Genomic DNA, 18,753 nt, shown 5'->3' with positions numbered 1-18,753 from the left:
AATTAGATGTACTTTTTTTTTTAACCCTCACTGCTGGAAAAAGTCAGGACCCCTATTTTCAAGGGTCTGAGGCACGTAACTCTCACTGATGGCTAGAAGGCCCCCGGGGCCTTCTTAGTTTTCAGAGAAATTCTTGTAAGGCTGAGCTCACCCCTGGCCTGTCATACTGGGAGTGGTTCTCAGCCACCGGTAACTCAGTGCACTGGAAGTAACTTTTCCCCCTCTAGATACTGTCCAGTTGTTTTGGCTAAGGCAATTCTGAATTTAACAGAAGAATTTTAGCTTTATTTGACTGCTGAACTATTTTGTCTTGGTTTCTTTATGTGTAATAATATAACTTTGCAAGATACTTATTCCAGTGAAGCATCTCAGGATCAAAGGAAAACAAACTGCATCGTGTTTACTACAGGTGCCAAGTATGAAAAAGGAGCATGGCTGTGCTAAAACAGTAGCCACTTGTGTGGTTAAGTCCTTCATCTGCCTATGCCACAGACACCCCCCTGCAAAATGGCAATGATAATAGCTTTTTCCCTGGTAGGGGCTTGTAAAAACAAATTCATAAGAACCTCAAAACATACCTGATGCTTTGAAGGAGTTATTACAGAATTCAGTCAGGATGTATGCTGAGCTTGGTATCAGTCTCTCCCTGGTAAAGAGCTGTAAAATTCTGACATTGCTGACTTCTAGAGGTTAACATGAACTTGGAATGACCCATGGATCTGAACATCACTACCCCAGTGAAATTAATGCTGATACTTTCCTTTTTCCTTCCTTGCATACCACAATCTGTTTTTGGAACAGAGCTTCTTTTTTTTTTTTTTTTTTTTTTTTTTTTTTTTTTTTTTTCCCTGAATACTGCATCTCATAAACAATCTCATGTTTTCTTTTTTGACTGTGTGGTGGTTTTACCCTGCTGGGTGGCTAAACACCACCACAACTGCTCTGTTCTCCCCTTCCTCAAAAGAAGAGGGGATAAGGGAGTGAAGAAAGTATGCTGGAAAGGAAAAAAACAGGCTCACTTGTTGAGATAAGGGCAGAGATATCGCTCAACTATTATCATCATAGGCAAAACAGACTCAGCATAGGGAGATTAATATAATTTATTGCCTATCACTAGTGGACTAGAACAGTGAGAAACTAAAAGCAAACTAAAAACACTCTGGCTAGCAGCAGGTCCCTTTTGGAGCAGCTGGAGCTGGCTCTGATCTGACATGGGGCAGCTGCTGGGCTCTGCTCGAGCCACCCCTTGAGCTCCCTGCTACCAAACCCTTCCCACATAAACCCAGTGCTGACTGATTGCCTGCTGAGAAGCAGCTACGAGTCTAACAGGTCTGCCTTGTGGTCTGTTTTTCCTTTGCTTTTCTTTACCTTTCTATTACTCCAAAGTAGCTTCTTAAATTATAATTTTGTTTGCTTTGTTGTTGTTGCTTTTCAATATGTTGCTCGTACCTTGTACCTGTGTCCTAATATTTCTCTAGGAAAATCATCAACGTAACACAAAATTATGTGTAGTACTCAACTGAATAATACTATCATGCTTTTAGTATATGATTTCCATGTTAAGTGATCAGTTAATTAACAGCTAATTCAGTAAGATGCCAGTGAGAATTCATGTTTTGTACAAATGCGTGACGCCACAAAGCATTCCCAGGTGAGGTGGAAATGAGCAACTGCAGTTAAAATCCTTGCTCATGCCAAAAAATTCAGTCACTGATGTAATCCTGTTAAGGCTTTAATAAATATTTTAACATATTTTTCTTTCAGCTTTCTGCTGCTTGAGCCTGTACAGCTTGTTCTGATGTGTTTTCAATTTGTCATGCAATAAGGGAAGAGAGAGACTTTTAAAAACAGAAAGGATGAAATTATTATAAATATCATCTGGAAATAAAATTCCCTAAATAACACCACCTGGGAACCAGGATGACCACCATAAGAATCAGCAAATTCTCTGCATCTTAAACCATGAGCTTTACCCTTTCCAGACTGGAGGCTGGTAGCTGAAGAGAAATAAAATTTCATCATCATCTTTTTTTTTTTTTTTTATATATGCTCCTAGGACATGAAGGGCAGCACAGTTGTGAAAACAGCAGTATACTTTTGCATCAAAAAGGATCAAACCTCATAATTTCCACATTCCTCTGTTTTATTTCCCTTTTTCTGGTATATCAAAGCCAGGCAGCTTTTATGTGCTGCATTACTTGAAAGCAAGGAAATGCAGACCTCGAGTCTAATCCTCAGTCACTGTGAACTGGTGAACGCTCATACGACCCTTAGGATTTCTGCTGTTTGATCAGGAGGAAAGGGCATACAATGTGAAAACAGGTCCCTGCAGCAACAAAATTTCAAACCATTGTGTTAGCCATGAGAAGAAAATCCATTTTCTACCCTTGAGAGCCAAACTTACTTTCCACCCCAAACTTATTTCCTACGTGGTCACCTTTAGCTCACCTCTATGGATGCTTTATGGTGTCACTGTATTTTTTGGCCATTTCCTATATTTATATCACCAAATAGATTTTGTGCCTCTATCCCATCTGCATAGTAATAAGAACAGGATAATCTAGCTCCCACTTCCCCCTTGAAAGAAAATTAATCCACTGAAGTCAAGGAACTCTCTTGTCCCTAACAGAGTAATAATGAGCCTTCATGTGCATTGCAGATCAGATCACGAGTGCACTTTAGAAACAAATCCCTCAATCCTCTTGGCTTACTGTGCTTCAGTCTGTGTCTCAGAGCATTGCTGGACAGGACCTGGGCTTCCTTCAGCTGAAACAAAATGCGAGTTGTGCTCCAGGAGCATCTCCTGGTGCTTATGGGTGTTAGTCCTCAGAGCCAGACTGGCCAGGCCATAATAACCACCTGAAATAATTGTAATCTGTTTTAATTAGTATTTTCATCATCTCTTTGACAAAAACTTCATCCAGATAACTGTGATTAATGGCTAGGGATAACCCACTATTACCTGAATTTATCTGTTCCCTTTCAGAGCCTGTTTTTAACATTTGACCTCCTCTAAGAAGCCCAACCGTGAAGTTGTACTTGCTGTTAACTAGTACATCCCTTCCTTTGTTTTAAACACATTACCTACTAAATTAATTGGATTCTTCCTATGTATTATGAAAAGTAATGAATTGTCTGTACTATGAAAAATAACGAATACTCTTTCCTTTCCACCTTCTCCTATATATATATATTTTTACAGACCTCAGTCACATCCCCTCTCTGTTGTTTTAATTCCAGACCGAGGTCCCTATTAAAGCCTTTCCTTATACCAGAGCTGTGAAATCATGCTTGTTGCCTTCCTCAGTTCTGTTTCAAGTTGTACTGCATCCTTTTGGAGACTGGGTGACCTGACCTCCATACACATATTGGTGTATTGCAGGTGAGTATATTTAACCCATCAGTCCTTTTGGAGAACACCTTGCTCAGTGTTTATTCACTGCCCTGATAACTCTGGCAGCACCTTGACACTTTGAAGTTGGATTTCAAGATAATTCTGGGGGAAAAGGACTCAAAATTTGAAGTGAGTAAGAGGTAGAGGCAGAAAAGGACTGTCTGTATCATCTGATGATAGATTAAATGAGTGAGGCTGAAAGCCACAAAAGGGTTGGAAGGCAAAGTGTTGAATTTGCAGTCTTTGAGGAATCATCCCAATTTGAGTGACAACTGAAGGCCAAAGTTGGAAGCAACCAAATTTGTTTATTGATTAGAAAAAAAAAAGGGAGAACAAGCTTTCAATTCACATAAAATAACATGTAATTAGGGCAAGTCTCTGTTCTGAAACGCTCAATTCTCTGTTGGAGAAGGAAAGAAGCAGTAAACCTGCCACTCAATGCTACTGACATGATTTACAGCAGCATGCTGCCTCAGCAAGAATATTATACTGGTGGCCAGACCAAAGAAATTATATTTTCCAAACCGGTGTATTTTCATTAAGTGCACAATTCTACCCCTTTATGGGGAACTTTATCATTGCATTCAAGAGATGAGAGAAAGAAGTAGTTTTCTGAGCATGCTTTCAAATCCTAATTTCTTATGGAATAGGAGATAATAATTAATCCATAAGAAACAGCCAAAATGGATTTCCATGCTTTCTCCTGCTCTGTCCCAAGTAACTCACCCTTCTTGCTTTGCAATGGAGAAACGTGTTTTCAGGCATTATCAGGAGTACCCTGAAGCTGCTTCAGAAGTTTCTACACGAGGCTGACTATAAAGAAAAGTCTATGTGTACCTTTTAATTAAGAAATTAAAATTACAGCCATTGCAGCTCTAATGCTGAAGTGCCGTTTCACAGCTAAAAATAATTATCATTCATCAAAACTTCCTGAGGGTCTACATATTGCTTGCTGAATACTTTCCAAACTCCTCCAAATGAATCTCTATCTTTCCAAATTCTCACCTGCATTTGCAACTCTTGCCAGTGCTGTGTGGTCTGTGTATGAAGCACTGGGTATGGCTGATAAGGTCAGAGGGGGATAACAATAAAAGCAAGGACAGTAAAGATGAACCTGTGCTTGGAGATCATCAGCTAGTGCATGTTCTAGAGCACAGCTGGGATGTGGTATGTCCCCAGCTATGTTTAATTTGGTCATTGGATCATAAGAGAGTGCAGAGCTCCAAAACTGGGCCGCTTGAGGCCGCCCTCAGTAGTTACAAACGCCCACTGCTTTCACTATAGGCTCCGTGGGAGGAAAGTAGGAGTAGAGGGTAGCAGCATTAATATGCATTTTCTCTTTAAGGCTGGCTGCAATTTTTCTGTTAATTGTTTTTCCAAGTGGAAGCTGAGTTTTTGAGACAGCTCGTTAAGCCTGCTTTCCCCAGCTGTGTGCCAGGACACGGGCTCAGCACTCACTCAGCACGGAAAGCATCTCTCCTTTTATTTCCATGCTGCAGCCCCAGGAGAAGCCCGTTTCCCGTGCCACATCCAGCTGAGACTAACGTCAGGATGCTGTGCCTGTGCGTAAGTGACCGAAATCTGTCATGTCACAGCACAGCCCCAAAAGCCCTTGGGTTTATCTCTCTTATCCTGCCTTTTTCTTATCTAAGTGGCTGGATAGCCAAACACCAGCTGAAAATCACTGATTTTTGTGATGCTTCAAACATTGAAATAGTACAGCTGATGGAGGGGATCGCAGGCTAGGAAGGGTCACAGTGGGAAGCAAGCCTACAGAGACACTGAAATCTCATCAACAGTTTCAAGAGGAGACTCAGGGGTGACCTCATTGTGGCTTTTTAAAGGAAAAAGATGGAGAGCAACATCTTGATTGTGCAGACAAAGAAATGAAAAAGGGGGAATGGTTTTCAACTAAGAGGGGAGATTCAGATCAGAGATTAGGAGGAAATTCTTCACTCTGGGAGTGGTGAGGCACTGGCACGGGTTGCCCAGAGAAGCTGTGGTTGCCCCATCCCTGGAGGTGCTCAAGGCCAGGCTGGATGGGGCTTTGGGCAGCCTGGTCTGGTGGGAGGTGTCCCTGCCCATAGGAGGGGGTTGGAACCAGATCATCTTTAGGGCCCCTTCCAACCTGAGCCATTTTATGGTTCTATGATTCTATATATTGCCCTAATGCTGAATCATTAGGTGATTTAAATGAGGGAAGTCAACCTCTTACAATTAATTAAGGCTTCAAATTGTAACTTCTGGCATTAGTTTAATATCTTTTGTTGGAAGAGAATGGAAAATAAGGAGCGTTATCAGCTCATTTTCTTTTTTTTTTCCCCCCTACAGCACAATCTCAGATGAGCAGCTCTCTCAGGAGGCTGCACAGAATGAGGGAAAATGAGAGAATTTCTCTCAGCAAGAACTGTAGCCACAGTGCAAAGGCAGCCTCATCCCCAGCTGAGAAGCCCTGGGTTTGATGGTGGTGCTGATGCCTTGAGGGATCTCTCATCGTTTCACCTGTGCTTTGTTTCATCTTCCACCATCCAAGTGCAAGAGGTCAGGGGCTGTATGTATTTCCCCTTTTTATTCTTAATCAAAGCAAGTCCAGACCAAATCCTACATGGCTACAGAGAATGACAAAAGAAAAGGGGGACAGATTTATTTTCAAAGTAAACACCCTCCCCCACAGTAATTCATTGATGATGGTTTCCTACATAACATCTTGAGCATATTCATTTTTATAATATCTGGGGCCTAGGGCATCGTGTGAAAAAAAAATAAAATTCTTTATGCCTTTTTATGCCTGCAATCCCAAGACACTCCCTCCCCTGCTAGCAGTGATATATTCCCAATATCCTCATTAGCAAGCTCTGGGAGAGAGAAAGTAAAAAGCCTCAGGAGTCACAAGGGGGAGAAGACAGGAGAGTGCAGAAGAGGCTCCAGTCGAGCTGCTAAGAATAGCAGCAGTGCAGCTCAGGCTAAAAATATCTGTTCCTGATGACGGAATCCAGACGAGGAATAAAATCACGTTCACGCTGCCCAGCTCTGACCCAAGCACATGCAGTGAGGATATAAGCAAAGAAATGATGATTAAACAGAGTTATAAAACAGTGAGTCATGGCATCAGAAAGCAACAGCATTCCAGTTCCCACGACGAAGAAACCCAGCTCGCTGGGCTCACCCGCAGAATAACCAAACAACCCGGTGCTTTTTATATCCGACGGATTTAATAGCACTGGAATGTCAAACACGCCTGTGCCAGGGATTAATCTCTGCTTTCCAAGCTCCTTTCAGCTCTGTGTGTCAGCTGTGAGCTCCTGAGCTCAGGGCAGGTTTCCTGCTACGCCTGGGGTGGGGAGCAAAGCTGCAGAGCTGGCAGCGGTGCTGGCTGCTTGCCTGGGCGCCCTGCGGTCCCAAGTGGGACCCAAGTCTGAGGACAGAAAGGCAAGGGGAAATTTCTGCTCCCTGAAATGTTTCTGCTGACTTCAGCTTTCCTGTGCTGGCGTCATTATTTCCAGCTCTGCTCCGCGCATGATGAATAGGGCCAGGAGTGATTGTGGTGGGTCCTAATTGCAGGGTGCACATCACAACAGACAATGCTAAAAGAGGAGGGCAGGGAGTGAATTTAGCCTCGTTACAATCACCCTTGGAAAGATGTATAAGTGAATCACAAATACCTCAGCTGTGTAAGGCACCTGGATCCACTTGAGGCATCCCCTTGCCTGGGCACGATGCCCTGGCAAGGAAAAACACCATCACTGTAGCAGAGCATTGCTTTAGAGAGGACCTTCTTGTGACTCCCCTGCCTCCTTGGAGAAAAACTTCTGGGCTGGAGGAGGACCAAAGGGACAAGGGAATGCAGAGTTCCTTCCCTGCAATGAGCCCTGCTGGGAGGTGACTCCTGGTACCCTCAGCAGGTTGCCAAAACTGGACTCAGTTGAATGGCACGGTAACAGCTGTGGCTGTGGGACCCAAACTCCTTTGCACAGACATATCCTGGAGACCTTGCAATGCTGCAGACAACTCAGCCTGCATACGTTATGGACCAAGAGATGGACAAAAGAGATTTTTGGTACTTCTTGGTACCAGCTTGGAGATACTTATGTACCACATCATGGTCTTTTTGGTGTGCTTTGTGTTGATAGCAAGCTCCTGGGGCTTACAGCACCCTGGGGCAAAGGGAGGCCCTTGTACTTCTTGAAGGAGGACATGGGAAGGTGAGTAGGGAGCTGACGGGGTGCTCAGTGTAGTCCAGTGTCACCCAGATGATGAACCCAAAGGAGGCAGCACTGCTGCAGATGTGGCCATGAGTCTGGCTCGATCGTGTTGCTGTTTGAGTCATGTTAAATCATCGTTCTGTGGGCAGAATGATGGCAATAAAAGCTTGGGAGCAGTCAGCATTGCAGCTAAAAACAAATTAACCTTACGCACCATTTCTTGCTTGTGGAACAAGAAGCCACCTCTCTGGGTGCAGTAAGAGCCTGAAATATCCTTCTTTTATGGTGTCTTGAATGCTCAAGGAACTGCTCCTCTGAACTTGATTCCTTTCTAGAACACAAGATATAAATGTCACTTTTTAGTTTCCTCGAGTTTTGAAGGAAACCAGGGCTGTGAGAAGTGATGAAGGTGGTGAGATGGACTGCCCTCTCTCTTCTTTGCTTGTCTGAAACTTACTGACACTTACCAGGCTCCCCTGGTAAGTCTTTGAGTCTTTGTCAAGACTCATCAAAAAGACGAATTTGAGAAGTACCAGGAGGAAAAGGCTGACAACGAGAGGAAATACAATCACACAAGCTTTGTCTCTGGTGAAATAAAGGCCTAAAAATCCTCTCTACTACTCTGTTATACCAAAGATCATTTCAAAGCAATCTAAGAATTAAAGATAAACCCGAAGCAGCTGCTGCTTAGAAGTTAAAATGGGAGTTTACCCCTGTATTTCAAATAACCCAAAGTCTGTCCAGTTTGCATGAAAAATTATTTGTCAGGAGGCCTAGGCTCCACTCCCAGGAGCTGGCAGAGCACAACTCTGCCTGGTGCTGAGCAGTGGGAGTGCCATTCCAAGGTGTACCAGCTCTCCTTCCAAAGTGTCAAAATTTAACTGCTCTCAACTCTAACAGCCAGCTGTGGATTTTAATAATGGCAATGTATTCATAGAAGGCCTATCTCTAAGCTCTTATTTTAAACTTTTCTTTTTGACCTCATGGTAAATCATCTTCATATTTACAAGCATTTGAGTGATTATCTTTGGAGTTCATTGTGTGCCAGAGCAGTCCTGGATGATGTACTTCAACCTTTCCAACATATCTGAACAATGTCCCTGGTAACAGGAGTGGGAGTGCTGGAGAGCACCTCCTTCCTCATAAAACCTGATCATCCTGTGGGATCACATGCACTGTATTTAATTGTTCATTCCTTTAAAGTACAAGAATAGTGAGTGTAAATCTCTTCCAAAATGAGCAACCCAACAAAGAAACAAATTCTCCTCCTGCTAAAACCTCCAGTGTTTTCCAGATACCCCACTTCGTCTTCTCCCCAACCACTGCTGAAAACTTAGTGGTCCCTGTAGGGTCTTCAGAAGGGAAGGAAATGTCAGAGTCAAGGAGCCACAGACATTTGTCTCATGCCTTCCCCAACTTTTTGAAGATGCAGTGTGTGAAAAGGTGAATTATCGTGAAGATCAGCACTGAGTAAGCTGGCTCCTCACTTTATTTTTTTTTCTAAATGGCACATGTACAGTTTGGCCCATTTTTTTTCCTCCAGAGCAGGGGCTGTTACATATGCTATGTAAGTGGAAGTTCACTAGTAAGCTTGTGGCTATTTTGCAGACCTGGTTCCATCTCAGGAAATCCTCTATTCCATCTCATTTCCCCTCTGGGAAGAAATCCATGTAGCTGTTTGAAATGCTGGTATGACATATGCCCACATCCTGGACTTCTCTGACAACTGCTATAGTAAAGAGCAGCGCCAACAGGCTGAGAACCATGCCAGTCCCTAGGACTGCAAACCTATAGGGAGGGTTAAAGCTGCCATCCAGCTTATCATGCCCTGATCACTCTGCCTGTCTCTTAAAAGCCTGCAATGGGTACAGGATGCTTTGGTGCCTATTGGGCTAGGAAGGTTTAGAGGGAACAGGCAGTGATCTCTGTGTTGAGCCCAGGCGTTTTCATTCTCTGTTTGAAGTGTGATGACTCAGCTCTGCCTGCAAATGAAAGCATCTTTCATCAGGCTGAAAGTGGAGAAGATACAGTTTTACAGAATATACATAGACAGCTAAGCATGAATGTAGGCCAAGAGTGCTAATAATTACTGACTAATGGTATCTGACACTGTATTGTTAAGGAAGAGCTAAAGACTCAGTGTAGTCCATTAATCCACCTTAGTAAAATACCCATGGCTCCAATATTGAGTTATCCTTTTCTGCACAGGGAAGACTTCAGGTCAGAACTCCTGTCATTTGGATTTTGCACTACCAGACCATTCAACAACTTCTTAATTTTCCTGTTAATGAAAAAAATGCATCTTGCTCCCCATTCATCACTTTTCACCCTTTTGCTTTCAAAGTGCTGCAAACTCAGCAACTGCTAGGCAAATTCTGGCTCAGGCAAGACTTCAGTCACCACCGAAATCAGGCAGCATGTTATATAGAGATGTAAAAAACACAGATAGCCAGAAAAGATGCTCTCCCTCTCTCTTCCTACCCAGAAGAGCAAAGGGGTGTTACACAGGTGGGATGTAGCCATTTGAGCTAGATGCCAACCACAACACAGTCTCCTGATGAGCAGACCACAGTTTTTACTGATTTTTATTCATCAGAGCCATAATTTATAAGGGACTACCATGCCAGTTCTACCCCATACAGCCCTCACTGTCCAGTCCTCCATCTCTGAGAAAAGCCATCTCTGGAGGGGACAGGTAGTTGAAGAACTGTCCCCCAGGGTAGTCATGCAATGATTTGTCCAGAAAGAAGGCTTCTTTCCACCCCCTGTCAGCTATTAATTAGCTTGTGACCCAAAACTATAAGACTAGAAATCCCTTTATGTATGCACAAATGTTTTTACTCCATCTATGCTGATTGTAGGTATTCCTGTTATCAAGGCAGGTGCCTAATCTTGCCCTAGCTTTGCTAGGGAACAGGCAGAATTTGGATTTCTCCATGGTCCCTCTACGTATGCTGACAATATTTCTTTCTCACAAGAGAAACAAGAAGTTCAAGCAATAGAAATCTTGCTGAAGTATTTCTGTTCATAGAAATAAGGATTTCAGTCTTCAGGCTGTATACTTTTATGTCTGTTCCTACATGTTCAAGGGTCGCTCGAGTCTGGTTGCTCTAGCATCTGTAATGAATGTTGACTTAGGGCTTTGCAGAATGCACTGAATTTCCTACAGTTGTGCAATAATTTGCTGTTCATTTCATGTCAGCCATCTGCTCAGACCTTACTTTACTCCCATGTGCAGCCTGGTTGAAATGAGAATTGACAGAATCAATATCTGCTGGAGAAGCAGAAAAGTTAATACAAGAGTTAAAAGCGCAGGGATTTTGAAGGCAGCACAAAGTTGCTCTGTTTTCCAGCCAGGTGCCTTAAGTTTCCACAGCATTTGAGTTACACTCTTCAAAAATATATCTACAAAAACAGCTAAGCACATTTTGTTCCTTACATTTTTTTTTTTATTATTATTATTATTTTGTCTGTGCAAGGAAAAGTGAACAACTGGCTTTAAAATAATGGCTCTATATATCTCTTCTGAGGTGTGTGCCTAGCTTAAGCAGAGAGCAACCTTCGAGTATTGACTGAAAGGTGATTAAACAGCATCCACTCTGGAAATAATGCTAAAGCCACAGCTCACACAAAGTGGGGCTGCCTGGAGCCTCACTGCACTCAGTCATGCTCAGGACAGATTCCTGCTCCTTCAGGCCAGGAGGTGAGCCCCAGGTAAAGAGCGGGCAGCTGCAAGTGGAGATCTTGCCCGGGTAGAATAGAGGTGGATGTTAAATATCTCAGTGTCCTGACTGGGAGAAATCAGAGAGCTTATGTATGAGAAAAAGAAAATAAACCTTCTATTTTAATATTTACTTAAATATTAAAATTAGTTTAAATAATGTACATGTAGGCTTTGCAAAAGTATTATCTACACACATGCACATGTGCACACAAACATAGACGTATGTAAACATAAATAGATATGAATAATCTCATGATTCCTACATTGATGATAAGAAAATATTACTATTAGTGATCAAAGAAAACTGATTGCAAAAACAGTTACAGTGGACTAACACTATCTTATTAGTAAGCAGCTGAGATTCAGGTTGCTGGCTCAGACTCATGCAGTCTAAGATATTTATTGTACATGGAAGGAAAACCTTCCCAACTCTGCTTTATCTCCTAAGGCCACCATATTCTTGCAAACAGCAAGAGGCTCGTTTGTCTTCCTAAGAAGCAGTACATTTAAAGAAAAACTGAGCCAAATGTACAGGGACAAGCCTTTAGGAATGATGCTATGATTTTTCATGATGCTATGATTCCTAGATGTCCCAGGCTGTATTACCCCTGAATCTCAGAGGGAGTCCTTATCTCTAAATGACTCTTGTCCTTTCTAGCCAAAAGTGATGGAGCTCTACTGCCAGCATGCTCACAGTCTGCATGTTCACCAGCTCCTCATGCCTTCCATAGGGAATACCTCTCCAAAGGTATCAGGAGAGGCAAATGCATCAGGACTTTCCCTGACAGATGGCAGAATGCTAAGCCAGCAAATGCTGTGTGCTGTGAGGAGCATTTTAAGAAGAGACCATGACTTTTCTGTAATTATACAGTTAGAATCTAACCTGTAGGTCAGTGCACCAAGGCCGCTTCTTGTGGTTGTTTCTAACTGTGGTTCCTCTTCAGCTGTTCCCTGTATCAATGATTTTGTCCTTAATGGATTTGTCTTAAAGTGCAATGGGTTCAATCAGCCTTTACAAGCAGGAATGCTAGGGTTGTTTTTATTGTTGTTTCTTTTGGGTTTGCTTGTTTGTTTGTTTGTTTTGTTTTGTTGTGTTGTTTTTTTGTTTTGTTTGTTTGTTTGTTTGTTTGTTTTTCCCATATGAAATTCATGGAATTTAAGAGCTGAACCAAGAGGTTCTGTCCCCTCTTTATGGGGACACTCTATCCATATGTTTGCCACCCAGCACCATGAACTTATGCCACAGGATCTGGAAGGGAAGAGGAAACTGTTGAATGGAGACCTTCTCGTCAATGATACATATTTGGAGATGCAGAAAGCAGTGCCTTAGATGTCCATTGCCTGTCTCACCCTGCATAAACACACCAAAAAAATTGTTAATAATATTGAATGTTTTACTCCAAGTTTAAACAGTTCATTTCATCATTCAGCCCTAGGGTCAGTGCTGCATGCCTGGCTGCCCTGGTATAAATGTGCTGTTTGCAATGATTTCATACACAAGTTTTGCGCCAGCAACACTATGGAAGTAAGAGATGGGATGAACATAAGCAAAATATTCAGGAATGTCATCAAGTGGAAAGGAAGCACAAATCATTTTGGTGAGTTTTCAGTATTTGCAAGGACGAGACACAGCTTACCAAAAACGGAGAGTGAAGTGTTCACTCCGAGGGGAGCTGCCTACACACACATAAAGCAGGCAAGTGCTGAGTACTGAGGGGAGCATATTTGTTTTGTCAAGTGACAAAAGAAGAGAAATGTTCCCAGTTGAACAGAAAGCAGAAAATAAAATAGCAGGCATCATTCTCCAGGTTTCTTAAGCTGTCTACTTTTGCTGTTGAATCAGGAGACAGAAAGGATTTTTCATCATTTTGAAAGTCATTGGTTAATCTATTTGCTATGTAAAAGGGATGGCAAAAATATCGTATGATTAGACCAAGCCAGAACGATATATCAAGCCTAGCTAAAGAAACACCCTTGGGCTAAAGAAACAACCTCTTGAGCTTTTATGGGTGGAAGGGCTGTGGTTTGCATATAAGAAGTTCCAAATCAAAATATAGCCTTGCCTGAGCAGATGGGTAACAAACCTATCAAGTATTTTGGAAACACTATCTAATAATTGTAGAACAAGCTCGTTAACAGAAATCATTAGCAGCTATTTGTAATTTAGACAGAAATGGCATGTTTGATGGGCTATGACTAGTTTAATTTGTGATGAATACAGCAAGTATTGAGTTATACTTACTTGGATCTGGGTAAACTCTGAAAGGTTGCCAGCATGTGATAACTAAAGGCTTTGAAAATCTCTTTTCTGAAAGTTTCATGCTCCTTCCTACTTTATGAGTGAATACTCACAAAAGCATAAATCTGTGACCTTATTCGTGCTGTCAGTTGTTGGTGCTGAAGCTTAATGCCACTGGGACAGGGTACTTACAGCAACAAGAGAAACTCCAAAACATCGCTCACGGTGAAAGTAGAAACACAAATTTTCTTTAAAACATATCTGTGGCACCTTTGCTCTTTATAGCATAGTTAGTGTCTCACCCCACCCAGAAACCAGCTCTTCTCTATGGGTTTCATTCATGTCTACATAAGGATTTAGTATCACCTTTATTACCCCTTTGCTCAAGTTGTTTTATAGCAATTCATGTCCCTATTGATCCATGAAGAGAATATGGAACAAGACCTGCTTTAGGGTTTAATAAATATTTTTCCCCTAATTTTTGCTAGTCTTCTTCATGTTATAATAAATATCTTAAATATTTGGTGCCTTACCTAAAACCCGAACTCCTGAAATCACTTGGTGATGTAAACATGCTTTAAAGAAAAGCTTCTCCCACGTGATTTCAGAAGAGAACATTGTAAAAGTTAATATGATGGGGTTTGGATAATGAACTATATCAAAAATTTTAAAGAGGGGATCCTTTCCCCAGCTGGGTAAATAAACTTCTGTATTAACAGAAATTGATCAAAAATTTTGTTTTCCTCAGATGCATTTGAAAATAAGCTATTGCAGTTGCCTTTGTAAACCACAGTTTTTACCTTGACATTAATGTTTGGCTGCGCATCCTGTTCATAACATTTCAGCCCCTGTTAATAGTGACCACAGGGAGATCCACAATAGAACCTTATTAGCATGCTCAAGACTATTTTCAGCTCAGCATGAAGCAGGATGTCTCAGTACTCATTACAGTAACACCCTGCTGGTTTTGTCTTAATTAGTAGTTGATAAAGCACTTTTAAACCTTGAGGTGAAAGATGGTAGAGGCTTACTAAATGTTACTACTGGTTTGCTTACTTTTCTATTATTGGATGAACATTTTTATATCATCATTCTGTATTTAAAAAAGAAAAAGCATGAAAACTATGCTTAATGAGCAAGCTGAGCTCATATGTTACAAATACTGGGTTCACTCACAGAATTTTATGGTAACACCATAAAATGGCTCTGTAAGAATGAATGCTGAATACTGACCATTCATCTACTGATTTGAAGAATCACTTCATGAAAGTAACTGTAGAGGCAAAAAAAAAAAAGTCAATAAATCAATAAGATGATTGCATAATTCTAGCATCAAATGATCAATCAATGACCCAAGGGAATCCAGATACAAAGACAAATTTTGATGGGGTCAAAGTAAGAACTGTGGCTACAGCACTAAATAAAGCCAGCTTTGATTTACTTCCCCATATCCTAAATACACTCAGGTTGTAAATAGAATAAGGGAGGGAAGAAAGGTCTAAGGTACTTTCTGTATCTGTGAACTCATGCCCATACCCTGGCACAAACAAAAGGTCACATTACCAGATGTCCTTACATGTTGTGCTGCTGCTTGTGTCCTACCACTGCTAAGAGCCTGGATGCATGCTAATAATAACCACACAATCTAACCTTTCTTAGTGAGGCATGGAGTAAAACTCCTAAGTACAAGGCTCAGGACACTCAGAAAAAAAAGTGGACCAAATTCAGGAGTCAGCACTCCCTTTGATATCGACAGCAGCAGGCACAGTCCAACCAAAAAGCTCACCTAGAGTAAACTGGTGAAATACTCCCAATATCATCCTTTTTTTTTTTTTTTTTTTTTTTATTTTTCCTCTGGAGTGCTTCATGTTTGGTTCCCTGTTGTGTGGGCAGACCATACTCCTGGGATGTGTCTGCAGTGGGAATGGCAGGGTGAGGGGTCTCTTGGGATGCTGGAGAAAAGGGATGATACTGATGATACTCCAGCAGCATTCTCAGCTCATCCCACCAGACTCCAGGTAAAGAAAGCAATGATTGGTGCTTCTGATCCAGAAAATCTAGTGGAGTAAGCTGGCATCTTCACAAAATCACTTGTCTCATGTAAAATCCCAAGTAAAATTTTTCCTATGTTATCTTTCCCAATCTTTTCCCATAAAAATCTTATCATTCATAACACCCTGCAGCAAGAGTCCAAGCATTTAGCTGTAGGTTGCAGGAGGAAGGCTCTGTGGTGTTACATTTGAACCTGCTACATACTGCTCCTCATTTGTGCTGGGAAGAGGCAATTGATATCTGTCCCTATTTACTTTCTCTGTTCAACCCTCAATTTTACAAACTTCTGTTGGAAAACACTGCAGACCTGCAGGTACATCACTGACACTGGTGATGGCTATTCTCTAGTGACACAGAGAAACATAATATTTTCAAGAGCTTCAGGCAAGGATCTTTTCCTCCAAACCAACATACTCACACTGGCAGTGTTACTGCGCTGACTTTATTTGCTAAGGTCCTTCCAGACTCTCTTTGGGAAATGAAGAAACATATCACACATAACAACCTGTCCTACAGCAAGGAAAGAGTACGCGATTAATGAAGCAGCTGCTGGATGATCATGGTGTGCACCTTTGGCAATTTCAATAACCAGCAGAAAGGTTGCAGGAACAGGCTGGAAGCTGCCCAGAAAACAGTTCAATTGATGATATTATTGCTGGAGACAGAGGGACGAGCCATCTGCTGACTGCCAGCCACCAGCTGTGGGGCAGGCACAAGAACCAGCTGAGGCTCTGGGGAGGGGAACTGCACGGTCTGCCACAGCTGTTAATGGCAAACATCACTGTGATACTTGGTGCCTGTAGAATCAGGAGCTTTATTTTCCTATTTTTTCCCTTGAGGATTCCTCCAGATGAGAAGGACAGCCGGATTTCACGCAATGACAATGCACAAACTCTGTGGAAAACCAAGTGCCTCATGGAGCCCTGTGAATGTGTGGATGTGATCTGTAGTCTTCCTATAAAAATGGTCTTCCCAAGAGCTTTGTGATGCCTCACATCAGGAAGGGAAAACTTCAGACTCTGAAGTTTCATGGTTTTCTGCAAACGTCTCCTGTTACGTATTTTCTCTTACTTTATTATGGAAAGTTTCAGCAGGCGTAGCAAGAACAGTTTCTCAAGACCCTATGAGCTATGAGGTAAGGCAAACAAGCCTGTGTGTTGTTGCTAAATTCAAAGAGGTTAACATAAAAATATGAATAGAGCTCCCCAAAATAAATACAAATTCATATAAATATTATTGTATTCATGGCTGTTGAATAGCAACACAGCTCAGTGGGACCGTGGGCACACTTCTGGATCCCCTTATGGTGTGGGTGGGCTGGGTGACTGGGTGAAGGAAAACACAATGCAAACTGTGAATTTCCTGATGTGCAGTGGAGATCATGTTAGAAATTTGCTCTGGGGACATAGAACAGAAAACAAACTCATCTCAAAAGTCCTGTTGCCACTCACCACCATACAGTAATTACCATCCCTCAACAACTCATCCTCTCCAAGACCTCTGGAGGTCTGCGTAGGACAGGTCCCTGAAGCAGTGAGAACAAGGCAGCTCAGCCCATGGCCATCCAGGCTGTGAGCAAACACCAGCTGGGTGAGAAGTTCAGCAGAATGCTTTCAGAGGAGCTGAAAACTGCAAGCAGAGATAAACCACAGCCTTTACAAATGACAAAAAGCTTTCATCTAAGCCCAGTTACTTCCCCCCAAGCAAATCAGGCATGTAATCTTTTGGGTTGCTTTCTGAACTTGACCACAACATCCAAATAGTGTTATAATAACAACTTCTGTCTGGCAACTTTGCAACCCTTTCTTCTACAAACTCTTTTGGGTGAACATTTATTGGTTATTCACAAATCTTTTTTCTAATTCCAGTGTATTTCTTTGGTAGCGGGAAGATACTGTCACCATAGCTACCCTGAATGCTTCAGCACCACTCTGCACATAGCTTAGCATCAGGGAAAGCTGATTTATTCATTTGGAATGTGTTTTGTTGGATTACATTCCAACAAAAGCCTGAGGTTTTTATGCAACAAAGCTGACTGCAAAGTATTGATGTAGGAAGACATTTTGTCTGCTATCGTCTGTTTTTACTTTGTCAGTTCTGCCAGGTCATGCTCTTAAAATTAGTGAGTTATTTCACCAGCAGACTTCCTATTCTCCCTGCCAATGCACAGTCATCTGCCATATGAGTAGAGAAAGAAGGTGACTTTTTGGAAGTGCTGAGAAACACATGAAAATTAATGGATTCAGTGAACCCTGACCCTGCCTCAGAAGGTAATTTGTCATTGTATTCAGCTGAGTACCAGCGAGCTCTTGGCTCTCTGATGGTTTGTATCACCTCCTTCCAGCCATTTCTGCCTGGTCTTCCTGGAAAAGTGATAGTGCCGTGTCCTGCAGCTGTGGCCTTAGGCTCCATAGAAACGCTGAACTTGGGGCCAACACCTCCTTTCCATCCTTGTTTATGGAGCCTGATACTGTCCTCCCTCTTTGCCCAGTCACAAGCCATTTTACACCTGAAAACTGAGCCCTAGAAGAGCTCTACTGCTGTCCTCACAGGCTGGGCAAGTGTGAAGGTAAACTGGGTTTTATCTGAAAAGCTGTTTTGTTCCAACATGTGTGCAAAGCCGAGCTAGCCACCACCTGCAAAGTGCAGGAGGCACACCTCACCAGAAAACAGGTTTAGCATCCCTTGGCAGCAGTTCAGCGTGCTGTTGGCACAGCTCGGGCTGCATCTGGCAGCCCACGAGGACATTAGTGATGCTGGTGGGCTGAGTAGGACAGAGCAAACCTGGTGGGAGTGTTATCAGAGTCCTGCAAAGCCCATGCCAGCTGCTACCTCTGCTCCATCAATATCAGTCTCTTGTAATATAGCACTGTAGATAACAGGCTTGATCCCGCAACCCTTATGCACGAGAGTAAAGCAAACAGGAATAACCACCTGCATAAGTTATATTCACAGATGTAAGCCTGGCAGTCAGTCAATAAAATATGGGCCAGCAGCACAGGGTGTGAGTCCACCTACATTAGCATCACTGAGGTCAGTGTTCTTGACCTATTGACTGTACTGATACCACTGCCAGTATAATGGAAAGCCTAGAGGAGACAGAGTAGTAAAGAAAGACAAATATCTACCTAAAAGCCAGACT

The 18,753-nt window shown here is 42.3% G+C and overlaps 1 long non-coding RNA gene across 1 annotated transcript; it reads left to right on the top strand.

Annotated features, from left to right (window-relative positions):
* The first annotated feature begins 1,131 nt into the window (after nt 1-1,131).
* On the top strand, nt 1,132-17,023 carry LOC110352902 (uncharacterized). Its single transcript, XR_002402659.4, has 3 exons — nt 1,132-1,329; nt 3,241-3,382; nt 5,726-17,023. It is a non-coding gene; the product is annotated as an uncharacterized lncRNA (long non-coding RNA).
* The last annotated feature ends 1,730 nt before the right edge of the window (nt 17,024-18,753 follow it).

Source organism: Anas platyrhynchos, chromosome 2 (genome assembly GCF_047663525.1).
Source record: "Anas platyrhynchos isolate ZD024472 breed Pekin duck chromosome 2, IASCAAS_PekinDuck_T2T, whole genome shotgun sequence".
NCBI lineage: Eukaryota > Metazoa > Chordata > Aves > Anseriformes > Anatidae > Anas > Anas platyrhynchos.
Note: the sequence above shows the minus strand (reverse complement) of the source record. Positions and strands in the feature narration are given on the sequence as shown.